Here is a 13,344-nt window from a genome sequence, read left to right as displayed (position 1 = left end):
ATGCTTACAAAGAACAATAACTTACTTAACATCCGAGACAATTCCAATCGTATTACACTTAGAGCGGCTTTAGAGTATGGAAATATAAAAGTGGCTCGCTATCTCTATTCTGCCTCTCTGAGATATGATCAAAGATTAATAAGCGACATCGATGCTTCCACGGTTCTTACCCAGTTCATACTTCTCAATGATTTTGGTAATTAAGGATCCTAATTATTCATTCTTCTTTTGTCCGATCGATGCTTTGAAATTGTATTGAATAATTTTCCTTTCGTTAATTAATTATGTCTCTAACCTACAACACAATAGATCTTGCTCTGCGCTTCCTCCAGCATTGCCCACGTGCTGCTGTTGTTCCATACAAGTATGACAGTTCCCCTTTGGCCGCATTGGCTTGCAAGTCTTCTGCATTCCTGAGTGGGACCCAGCTCAACACTTTCGGAAAATTTATTTACGACCGTAAGTATCATTGCTGCTTCTTATTAATTATTTGTTGTGTTCGCACAATCCAAATTTGTCTTTTAGTATATAATGTTCTAAGTTAGCTAGATATCTTTAAGAATTGAGTTTTCCTTTTAATTGCTTGAGGGATAACATCGTTTTGTTATATTTCTAGAACTTTTTTAGGTTTCTTAAATAAAAAATTTATGACTTTATGAATATGAGAGAATTGACCATCTTCTATTTTTTCCAATCCATGATTTTTTAGAGTTTCATATGATTCTTTTTTTTTTTTTTTTTTTTTTCTTTTTTTGGCTGTGATCGAGCTCCTCGATCTTTTAAAAATTTGCAACATTGATTTTAAACATGTGGTATATATATTGTCTTGCTACTTGCTTGCTTAATTTACTCACCTCAGAACTCCGTTCGTTTCGACTTACAATACCTCCAAAACAGATTCATTCCTTAGAAAATTATTTTCAAAATGCATCATAATTAATTTTAACAATAAAATATTTTAAGTCCACCTTAACCTTAAAATTAAAATTTCTTAATTTATGTAATGCATGTTAGGGTTTTACAGGCAAGGAAGCCTAGCTAGCATTGATTTGCAACTTCCCTAACACTCTTTCAGTTCATCCAGCTTTTCGTGTTAGTTCATGTCTGAATGCACACGTTAGCAAGCTTTAATTAATTAGAGAGTAATTCTAGAGTATTCTATTTTGTCACTTTTTTGTCAAGTGGTTTTTAAGATCATCATTTTATCAAAATCCAATAATGATCAATCACAAACTTAATGGTAATTTTAAAAGGTACATCATTCGTGGAGTGACACAAGAGCGACACAATAGTGACTTGTAGCATTACTCAACTTTCAAAGATAATTAAGGGCACACTCCAAATGACATCCCTATAGTTGCTAAGGCGTTGGACAGTCACGACCTAACCCAATTGCTGGTCCAATGGACCGACCTACTCCGGATGACACCATGTGGTAAGACGCCCACTTGCTACACGAATTGTTCCCCAATTTTCAAACTGGAGGACAAGGTTGATTTCAAGGGTTCAAGAGTGCCAAGGCATGATCCTAGAAACCACTAATTACAAGCATGGACATGGAAAAACAGGATCCTAGTTGTCGCCATCCATAAGCAAGAGTTTAGCTAATATCCCTAAAATAAACAATTGTAACCTCCGGACATCCCCTAGCTATAAATATAGTAGCCAACCATGGGGAGGGCATGCCAATCCAATCAAATGATCAATTTCAAGGTTTGTTAATAAATTTCAATTTTCGTTGTTCTACCAATTTCCTGTTTGATTTTATATGTTTTTCTATTGATTATTAATTTTGTGGAACAAACAAAATTTATATGATTGATATTAACTTGGTCAATGAAATCTATATTATTTTGTTGGGTACATTGCACATTTATATATATGTTTTCTTTGTGGTTTAAAGTATGACAAATAGATATAGTATTCATTTGACTTTTTTGTTGAAAGGTATACCCATTCCGTCAGCACAGTTCACCAATGAAATTCAGATAGAAATCCAAAGCCCAAGCGAACGCCAAAGTGATCAAGTAGGCATTATCAGCCGATTAGGTATGTCATCGCCTAAACTCCCTCTCTTAAGGATTTATATGCACCACTGAAAATATTTGGGTGCCTTTGTCTTCGTGTGTACATGACGCATGAGCACACCTTATAATAGACAAGTATATATATATCACATTCAATCATTCAAAGTTTCCAATAGCATACTTGATTAACAAATACTTCAATTTTCAATTCGTGGTAATAATTTATTAATTTACTTATGCGAGTGGGTTTCATTACCCATTTTTTCAGAAACATTCGAAACTCCTTCAGCTCTATGGTATTAGTTCACTCGATTAATTTCATATATTAATGATAAATATTATTAATCTTTCTTATATCCTTCTTCAATTGTTTTTTTTTTTTTTTTTCTTCTCATCAATCTATTATTCTTCTTTTGATCTAGTTGAGTGAATGATGCAATGATTATTGACTTAGGAATCAAGACAACTTTAGTTGAACTAAAGAAGCTCCATCAATAAGCCCTTCAACTTCTACCTGAAATGTACAGTCAAGTAAAGCAAATGAATGGTGATAATTATGTTAATGGAGTCATCTTACAAGCCATCAAGGGAGTGAATTTTGAGTTTATTGATAAGATACTTAAAGTAGATCACCATCTTCTGTATACCACTGATACAATGGGAAGGAACATATTGTTTTACGCTGTCCTATATCGTCATGATGAGATTTTTCACTGTATCTTGCGAAAAATAAGGAAACTTGATGCGAGAAATTTAATTATAAATGCTCGGGATAAATCAAGTAGCACTATCTTGCACATGGCAGCGATGTTAGAATCATCCACTAAATTAAGTGATTGCCTTAAGGGTGAAGTTTTGAAGATACACTTATAGGTTTGTGATCAATGTTTCAAGGTATTTTAAATCAAATGAAATTTTACTAGCCTATAAAATAAGGAAACTTTTCCCTTTTCAAATGTCTCCCTTTTCACGGATCAAACTTGTTGTAAAAATCCATGGTTCATAGTTGTAAGAATCTGAAATCCATTTCTTTAAGGTCTTTATGCTACCTGGAAATAAGAGATTTAATGGATAGCAAGAGATGCCACAAAAGGAAGCATGGATTCATTTGTCTATATATTGCTTCAATTTCTAATTTCTATGGTTTTTTTCAATAAATATAGGAGGTGGAGAGCATTTGCCTTCCTTGGATTAAGGAAATTCAAAATGATACAAATATGACAGCCAAAGAACTTTTTATCCATAACCACAAGGACATGATGAAGGAAGGATCGGAGAGACATGGATGAAAGGCACGGCAACTGCTTCTACAGTGGTAGGAACTCTCATTATTACCATTATATTCACTCCGGTTTGTAACAATCAAAATACAGGATATCCAATGTTCTTACATGAAAAGTTATTTATGGTCTTTATCATATGTGATGCATTATCGCTTTTCTATTCCTCAAATTCAGTATTGATCTTTCTACAAATCCTTACATTGGGTCACAGAGAAGAAGATTTTTTACAAGTGGTTCCTACGAAGATGATAATGGGATATTACACTCTTTTCATCTCTATTGCAACTATGATAATCGCCTTTTGTGCTGCTCTTTTCATTATGCTACCCCCAAAATTAGGGAGACTCATTCTTGTCATTATCTTGGCTCTTGGTCCTATCTACCATTTCGCTTCTATGCTGTTAGTCCTTATAAGAGCTCTAGTTCACAAATACTTCTTCTTGTCCGATGGTGATCTATTCACCTGTTGGCCTCGCTATGAGTTTGTAATGAACAATTGGTGATCATTGATCAGCTTATGATGTATTAAGCATATTGGTCTGATTGTCGGGTGGTTTACACATTTTATGATGAAATAAAATAAATTGATTTATCATATATCCTTCGTAGATTTTCTTTTTCTTTATATTGCCAACCCATGGAAAGACTTTTACCTCCAACAATTAACATTGAAGACATCAAAATTTTAAAGAAAATAGAAGAAATTGGTATATCTAAATTTTTGCATGTTTAATCTGTTTGTTTTTCTTATTAGGGCGCCATACTAAAAAAAAATCTAAGGCACATCATTTAAAAGCCTTTAACGTTAATTCTAATGGCAAACTTAACGTTGGGTAAGAACATGTTTGGAATTGCGTTTTAAAAATAAAATTTTTAAGCAAAAAAAAGCTTTTGGGCAAAAGTTTTATTTTTAAGTTTTTGCAAAAAGTACTTTTTGGCCATTTTTAAGGCTTTTTAGACCCTTAAAAGTGCTTTTAATTATTTTACCAAACAAGTGCTTTTTTTTTTCAAATTGACTTTTTGAGTGTTAAAAGTACTTTTAGACTCATTAAAACGAAATCTTAAATAGGCCCTAAATCACCTTGTTGTAAATGTACGAATTTTGTTGTTTATGTCATGCTTTGTTTGTTCAAGGTTTTTTAATAAGTTTTTAACTTCTTTTCATTTGTCCAGGAGTTGGTATCTCATAATTTGCCAGCTTTTTGTTTGTCTTTCTTTTGTCCACTAAGTAGAATTGTTTACAAAATGTGAAGAAATACTTGGTGTTTACACAAATCCATTTCTCTAAGGTATTTGTCCAGAAGTCTTCTGATTGGTTACAGTCCCTCCTTCTCAACGCGTCTGCACACACAATTAATTACTAGGCTTCGGACTTGAACATTCCTGTGAGCCATCTCTTTAATAATTGTAATTTAATATAAATGTGTAAAAAGATTAATAGAATCTGTATTGAATTGGACAAAAGCATGCTCAGCTCAATAGTATTGGCAAGTGAGGACATTTTATAAAGGCCCAACAAATATAAGGCCCTATATACCAAACTTGCCCAAAAAACAAGAAAAAAGAAAGGGCTTAGGAAAAATGAAATGAGAGGAGAGGATCCAGCTTAATCTTTTTACATGAAATGAGAGGAAAAATGAAATGAAATGAGAGGAGAGGAAAACGGTACCGTTTTCCACTAAAACGGTACCGTTTTCCACTCTCACAAACTAGCTTTAAAATATAAATAATATAAAATTCATTAAAACTTAAAAATCGTAAAACAATAATAATTAAAAAACTAAAAAATAAAAAATAAAAAACTGAAAAAAATAAATAAAAAAAGGAAGGGAGAACCAGACAGATTTCAGAGAGAGAAGGAGGCGGAGAGAGAGAGAACCGAGAGGCAGAGAGAGAGGAAGAGGTGGCGCCGTGGGCAGTGTTGAGCGGCTATGATCAGCCCCGTTCCGGCAGGAAATGGCCGGATTTGTAGGTGTGCTCCGGTGAACTATTGCCGGAAGCCGGTGGCCTCTAAACTCCAAACTCCATTTCAATTGATATAAATTATGGGTCCTATTTCATATGGGTATTGAATTTGGGGGTTTCTTTCTATTGATTTTCTGGATTTAGCTTGAGTTTGTGGATATTTTGTTTGGTTGCTGAGAAAATGTTGGGGAATGGAAAGAAAGTGTGTTTTGGAAAGATTGAGAGTTTTATTGGGCTCCTGCTCTTGTTTTATTTCTGGGTAATTCTCAGTGTTAAGGAAGAATGAATTAGTGCTCAATTTTGGGTAATTCCCTGTGTTTTCCTCCAGTTTTCCACCAACCAAACGAAAAAACAGAGCGTAACCAAAACCCAAACGATAAGAAAAAAAACCTAGAATACCAACATACCCAAAAGAGAAGAGAATAAGCCTGGTGCAAATCCTGGTTACCCACATGATCCTGGACCTCCAGCTAGGCATGGGGCTCTGCCTGTCCTTCCAGCCTTGTAGAGCCACCTTCGTCGCCAGAAACCCCACCACTAAGGACACCCCAAAGAGCACGAGGTGAGGAGAGATCACGGTCCGCCATAGCTGGGGGATTGCGGAGGGACGAAAGTTCACTCTTCGGTAGAAATGGGAGCTAAAATGATTGGTGGGATTTGCCTTTGGGACCATCCCAAGGCCTTTGGGGGTGGTCGACCACCCCCAATGGCCATGGGGTGCCCAAATGGGGTGGCCTGCCACCCCATTTAGCCACCCCTCTGGGTTTTATATTTTCTTTTTTCATTTTAGTTTTTTTTTTTTTTTTTTCTTTTAAATTTTTTCAATATTTTTAGTTTTTTAATGATTGATTTTTTTATAATTTATAACTTTTAATGATTTATTTATTATTATTTCAAAGAAAACCACTTTTTAGTGCCCAAAACGTTGCTGTTTTGGGCAACCGCATGCATGCAGTAGTTTTCACTACTGCATGCAAGCCGGATCTAGGACTAGGTAAAAACTCGCCCAACCCGCAGAACCGACCCGGCCCGCCCCGCCCCACCCCGGCCCGTGCGGGTTTAGTGTTTATTTTCGCGGGTTCAGGTTGGGAATATCCAACCCGTGCAGGGCAGGGTAGGTTTCGTACGGGTTTAGTGTTTATTTTCGCGGGTTCAAGTTGGGAATATCCAACCCGTGCGGGGCAAGGCGGGTTTTGGGTTTTCTAATATTTCCTATGCGGGTACCCGCCCTGACCCGCTCCTACTCGCACTTAAGGTTGTAAAACACAAAAAGAAAACCCTAGACTTAAGAGACCCATTTGATTTCGGCCTTTCTGCCCTTTCACCCAGCACTCAAGTTCTCAACACTGCTGCACCGCACGGATCGCACCTCTCGATCTCCCATCGGAACCATCTCACTCTTGAGTCTCGCCTCTCGATCTCTCATCTCACTCGCGACTCTCATCTCTCTCACTGTCGCCTCTCACAGTCGGCTCTCACAGTCGGACTTCTTTCTTGGGGGAGGTAGTTCGGCCCCGGCGAGGTCGGAGTTCAAAGGGTACGTGATGGAGAACGCAGACGTGGTAGTGGCTGGGCAGGAGGAAAAGAAGAAAATGAAGGAGAAACCGTTTCTCTTCGATCTGAATCAGCCTACGCCGCTTTTCTGAGCCGCCGGAGACGAGGTTCCCGGTGAGTTCTTCCCCCGGAGAAGATATTGCTCTTGTATTTTTGTTCAAGTTTTGGCATTTTTTCTTCTTTTTTAAGTTCCTCTTTTAGCATCGCAGTAAACCAAACCAAACCCGACCCGCAAATACCCGACCCGCGCAGATCTTGGTCATTGGGCTCGGGTGGCGGGTTGGAAAATCCCAAACCCGCAAGGTGCGGGGCGGGTGGGAAAAAACCCGATAGCCGACCCGACCCAACCCGTGCCCAGCCCTAGCGGGATCCGAGAGGAGACCACTTGGCAATTGACTTGCTTCGAGAGCTTGGAAAAATAAAATAAAATAAATGACATGACATATTTAAGAGTAGAGAAGTGTTAGGGAACCAAATAAATGAACCCAGAAAAATTTTCAAATTGACGTGGCAGACCGTAAGTGGCAGACAAGGGAGAGAGAATTGCATTTTTTTTTAATTTAAAAATCATTGCCACGTCAATTTGGAAATTTTGCTGGGTTTATTTATTTGGTTCTTTAACAATTCTCTTAAGAGTATGCTAGCTAATTTGGTACGCTAAATGACTATTTCACTGATATCATGAAATGTCTTTTATATCTCCGTAAAATTTATAAAAATAAATAATTTAAACAATTTTTGTTTTTTTAAAAAATCATCCTAACCTTGAGAAATTAGAAATAAAAGATGATTATGGTGTGACAGCTCTAGCCCAAGCTGTTCTTCTTCAAATTACTCGGATGGTAGATTGCATGCTTTGAAATATTGAATAATTTTCCTTTTGTTAGTTAATGTTGTCTCTACAATACAACACAATAGATGTTGCTCTTCAGTTGCTCCAGCTTTACCTAAGTATGTTGCTTTTGTTCCAAACAAGTATGATGCCTCCCCATTGGGCGCATTGGCTTCCAAGTCTTCTGCATTGGAAAAAGTGGACCTACGCCTGTAAGTACTTATTTACTTATCTCTCTCATTTTTTTTCTTTAAACAAATATTTGAGGATTTTATTGATTAAAGATCACGAACATAAAGCTCTTACAGAGCAGAGCAAAAAGCTCTTACAGCACAAAGTATAAAGTTCTGCAAAAATCATAACCACATGCTATGAGGTTACAAAGTCATAGAAACAAACAAAAATTCTTACAATCAGATGTTATTTATGACTTCAATGTGCCGTTAATCCATGCATCTACAAACACAGTTATCTTATTTTCTTCTTTTATGTATTTATGAAGATCAAAAGTTTGCTTTAAATTGCATTTGGATAGAGTGTTTAAAATTGTGTGTCATACCTAAAATAAAAAAGAAATGAAAAAAAAAAAAAATCACTTTGTAAAATAACCAACGGCAGTGATCTTTACCAAGATCCAGAAGACAATCTTTCGGAAACAAACTCAAATACAGGATAAGATTTGTTGATAGTATTAATCATACAAGATATTGTCTTAAAAAATGTATAGTTCAACTTCAATCTATTGTAACAAATACTCTTAAAAATACAACAATCTCTCTCTCTCTCTCCCTCTCTCTCTCTACCTTAAACTGGCGAATTACGGTGGTAGCCTTCGGTGTATTCTGGAGGTGGCTCCATGGATTCCAGCAGTGGCGTTTGGCAGGAAAGGTGGGGTGGGTTACAGGTGGGTTAGAAGGAAATGAGAAGAGTGATGATATGATGTTTTAGTCTCTAGTGTATTTTGGTGTTTTTAAGTGAAGCCTCAAATTTTTATTTGAGGATGTAAAAGTAGAGTTTTAAAGATGGACCGGATTGAAGGTTTTCTCATTTTTCTTCTTACATTTCCGCATAAGGAGAAGGAAGGGGAAGAGAAAGATTCTAACTATTGACCCCCCCCCCCCCCCCCCCCCTTCCTTCATGAGGGGTAATAGTTTAGAGTCGATTGAGTTACCTATTGGAAAAAAAAACAAACACTTAACTTAGATAACTCACCATCTAACAACCCGTCACCTACTAAATCCTACAAATACTTCCATGAGATACTAGATTGAGATTAGCTAGAAACCATAAATATTAAATTGAAAGATTTAAAGTATTAATGTGCATCATAATGGTATGAGAAGTGCTAGAGAACCAAAGAGAATTGTCCAGAATTTTTTCCAAACTAATGTGGCAGAATTTTAAAATGAAAATTCAAGGGGTGCCTGAATTCTACCACGTCAGTTTAGAAAAAAATTATGGACAATTTTCTTTGGCTCTCTAGCACGTCTCTAATGGTATTCACCCCCAATAAAAAATAAAAATAAAAAAGTTAAGAAGTTACCGCTTCTTTCATTTAATTCATGTTAAACTTCCAAATATTCAAACTTGAAAGTTAAAATGTATAAACAGATAATTTTGCTATAAATGAGGAGGCGATATATATATATATGCTGATTAAATGGATCAACCAAAGACGAATGTTAATCAATTATCTGCCGAACCCAAATGTGATCTGAAAAACACGAATACATTTAATAAGATTTTCAATGTGTATATAACTTCAAGTTTGATTCGTGTCTTATAAGCTCAACAAATTGCTGTTTCCACATCATTTTTATGTAAACACTTTATGGGACCTCAAATGGTGTAGGACCCAACAACAGAACAAAAACAACTTAAAACAGTGCAGAAATAATTATAAATAGTAGAAAATGAGTCAAACGAGTAACTTGGATCTCAAGGGGCCGCCCAACATGGTTATAGAAGCCAAATGGGTACAAATTAAGGCAAACCTATTTAAGCTTACTTGAAACCAGCAACAACCACTTAAAAGAGGCTGAAGCTGAAAAATGCATTGTCATAATTTGAACAAGCAATGTAGAAGTGAGAGGAACCAATAAAGCGCACTACAAAAAAAGCAGGGAGACAGTAACCCACAAAGCAAACAATCAATAAAATACAAACAAAGCTCAATGAAAATGCGTTAGCGCATGAGATCCACGAGCCAGCGCGTGGTGGTCAAAGGAAGAAAGTGGAGGTAGCAGTAGATAGCTAGGAGGCCAAGGAACCCAGTAGCTAGGTGCTTTAAGGAGGTGGAGGAAAAAATGGTGACAGATGCAAATGTTGAGGCTACTCAGGTAACCATGTCAGCCAAGGGTGTCTGAACGAGATCACAAGCTCGTTTGAACAAGTTGTTAAAGAAAGGATCATAGAAGCCTCCGTTCTCTAGCCCGTCCGAACGGGGTGGCAAATGAAGCATCCCAGTGAGTCACAGAAGGCTCCATTTGCAGCTTGTCCGAATGAGGTTGCAAACAGAGCCTTCCAAGGGAGTCACAATAGCACCTGTTCGTTAGCCAGTTTGAACAAGCCTCCAAACGAGGAATAAAACTTATGTTTTCTTTAATTTTATCTTGTGAGTGTTCAAATGAGATGATGTTCCGTTCGAACAACCAACACAGTTTTGTTAAACCAACTTATTTCCTTTTACTACTAAGCTTAGGAGTTCGAGGCCTATAAATACATGTTTTAAAGACCCCAGAACCCAGCTTTGTTATAATTTATCAGTTTTCAATAAGAAAGATTAGAGTTTGAGTTTCTTCTATCTTTTGTCATCAATTCCTAAATAGATTCTTATGTTTTGAGAAAAACTCCTTAAATCTTTGATAAACTCAAGGTTTTTAAAAAGAATTGATTCTTTTTTGATGTTTATCTTTGCGACTCAGGACGTCACGCTGCATTAGATTGCCTTTGGGTGACGTTGTAGAATTAGAGTTTAAAGACATGTTTGTGTTATAAAGTTTAGCTTAGATCCTTTATAACAATGATATGTATAGTATAATTTTAGTTAATGTGATAATTCTTAGTAGATGTTCTGGTTGCAATGATTAATGTTGATAGAATGATAGAAAATCATATATTTTTATTGTTCAGTATTTTCTTTCAAGTAATACAGGTCCATTGGTATTATTCTTAGTGAGAATTAGACAGAGAGGCTTACTGAGGAGTTAATTTTTCAGGGTGTTACATGAAATATGCGAGCATCCATGCTTATCAATTTATTATTGAAGTCGCGGTGTTAGAGTAGTTGCCTATAAATGGTTTGGGTATCTGATCATTTGTTTTTTCTTTTTTAAAGGGATCGGTCTTAATAAAATAATTGGACATTTGTTTCTCAAGGATATGATGGTTAAGATTCGATAAGGAAAAATGATGTAAAGGAAATGGACGGTTAATATTCAATAAGGGAAAATGAAATGGTTGGTGACCAAAATTTAGTCGCATAATGGTGTTTTGAAGAGTAATAGGATATATCATCTTTTTATTTTTCTTTTTTCTTTTAAAGTTAATGTGACATAATTCTCAACTATGAGGAATCATGTTACCTCAACTTTGAGAGTGATAGAGGATAAATATATGATGTATAAAATTACTCTATCTATTTCGAAATCTAATTATTAGCTTAAGCATTTCGGTGGACATTTATAGAAGAATGAAGTTGGTGGCTCATTTAATTGAAGGAAGAAAAGAAGCAGGTGCATTAACTCCTTAGTTAATGCTTCATTTGTCAACAAAAGAGGGAGCCACCATTTGAGACTTTTGTGTTCACATTTATTGAAGTAGTTTTTGTCATATATGGAGGCCATTCGGCCATTTGGAAGACATCATTTGAGACTTTTGTGTTCACATTTATTGAAGTAGTTTTTGTCATATATGGAGGCCATTCGGCCATTTGGAAGAATTGGGGGAGAAGAGCTTGAGTGTGAGTAGCTCCATTTGGAATGTAGGGATAGGAAAGATGTAGTAGGGGTATTTGGGTGGGCATTTGGGTATATTTTGGATTTGGATTTGGATTTGGATTTGTGAGTGGTTAAAGACTATTTCTCTACTGTTGCATCGTAAATGTAGGTAAGTTGCTGAATCACGTAAATTTTGTGTTCTTGTTGTCACTTTGTTTATATTTCTTTAAACACTATATCACGTTTGTTCCGTTTGAATTAATTGTGTTATAAATTTGGACCCTTCCGCACAACAGTTAGCTGTAGTTAAGTAATTAAAAGGTTGTTATGCTTATGACCAAGTATATAAACATTGTACTTTGTCATTCTTAGAATCAAGTTGAATATACAAAAAGTTCATTACATCTCACTGTTTTCCAATGCACATGTTCATCTTGTTCTTGTGTTTGCTTTCCTTCTTCTTTCTTCTTTGCATTCCATTGTTACATATTGCAAAGCTTGACATAGAAAAAGATAAAGGAAAGGAACAAAGGAAATAGACGGTCAAGATTTGGTGACTCACCATGTCACTTGATGGTGTTTCGGAATCTATTCAGTGTCACTGTTTTTGGAGAATGATAAGAGGAAGAAGAAAGGGATCGAAGGAAATGGACGTTCAAGATTGAATAAGGAAAAACCAAACGATCTGAAGGAAATGGATATTGGGTGACAAAAAGAGCATAGTGGGTGACAAAAAGGGCATAACTTTATGATTTTTTTTATTTTTTTGAGAAAAGTCCATATATAATCTTCAAATTATTATTTAATTGATAACATCTTTAAAATTTTTTAATTAGGAGAGTGCCCTCCATAAGCTAGCAAAAAAATTGACAATGTCTTTTAAAAGTTAGCAAAAAGAAAAAAATAACCATAAAATTTTTAATAAAAAAGGTATACTCAATTTGAAAAATAAAAACAAAAATAATAATAATAATTTTTTTTTCTTTCAGAAAAAAGCCAAAAAAAAAATAATAATAAATTAAATTAAATTTTCACACCCTGATTTTTTATTCTTAAAAAATAAATCCATTTTAGTTTTTTTTTTTTTAAAAAAAAGAATTATTTAATCTTATTAAGAAGTATTTTTGTCATTGAGTGAGACATTAATAATTTTTTGTAATTTGAGAGAGATATTATTTCTATCAAAAGTTTGAAAAAAATATTATCAATTGATTAATAGTTTAAGAGGACCAAGGAGCGTGTAGACTTTGTCCAAACTTTTATTTATTTATTTTTCGGAGAATGGTAAGAGAAAGAAGGAAATCGAAGGAAATTGACGTTCAAGATTGAATATTAAAAAAACCAAACGAAGTGATAGAAATGGATATTTGATTATTAAAGATTTTTTCATTTACATGTGACGATCATTTCCTTTCCTGATCGTACGCTTATCTAATCTACAAAACAGTACACCTCTCTTCAAGAGGAAAAAGGACATAGTTGGTGACAAATTTAATAACTTGATGAAAACTTTTTGAAAAAAGTTCACGTAATATCGTTTGATTGATAATATCTTCTGAATTTTTAATTGAAATAATGTCTTTTTAAGTTACCAAAAAAATTAATAATGTTTTTTTGGCTAATAAAAAAATAAAAATATTTAAGATAAATATACTCCAACAAATTCAAAAAAAAAAAAAAGTAAATTTTTTCAATTTCCACACCCTTGTTATTTTTTATTTTTTAAATTCAGTTTAAAATTTAAT

The 13,344-nt window shown here is 35.0% G+C and overlaps 1 pseudogene; it reads left to right on the top strand.

Moving 5' to 3' along the window:
- LOC148587373 (uncharacterized) lies at window positions 1-3,813 on the top strand (annotated as a pseudogene).
- Window positions 3,814-13,344: the final 9,531 nt, after the last annotated feature.

This window comes from Corylus avellana, chromosome 2 (genome assembly GCF_965113065.1).
Source record: "Corylus avellana chromosome 2, dhCorAvel1.hap1.2, whole genome shotgun sequence".
In the NCBI taxonomy this organism is placed as follows: Eukaryota; Viridiplantae; Streptophyta; class Magnoliopsida; order Fagales; family Betulaceae; genus Corylus; species Corylus avellana.
Note: the sequence above shows the minus strand (reverse complement) of the source record. Positions and strands in the feature narration are given on the sequence as shown.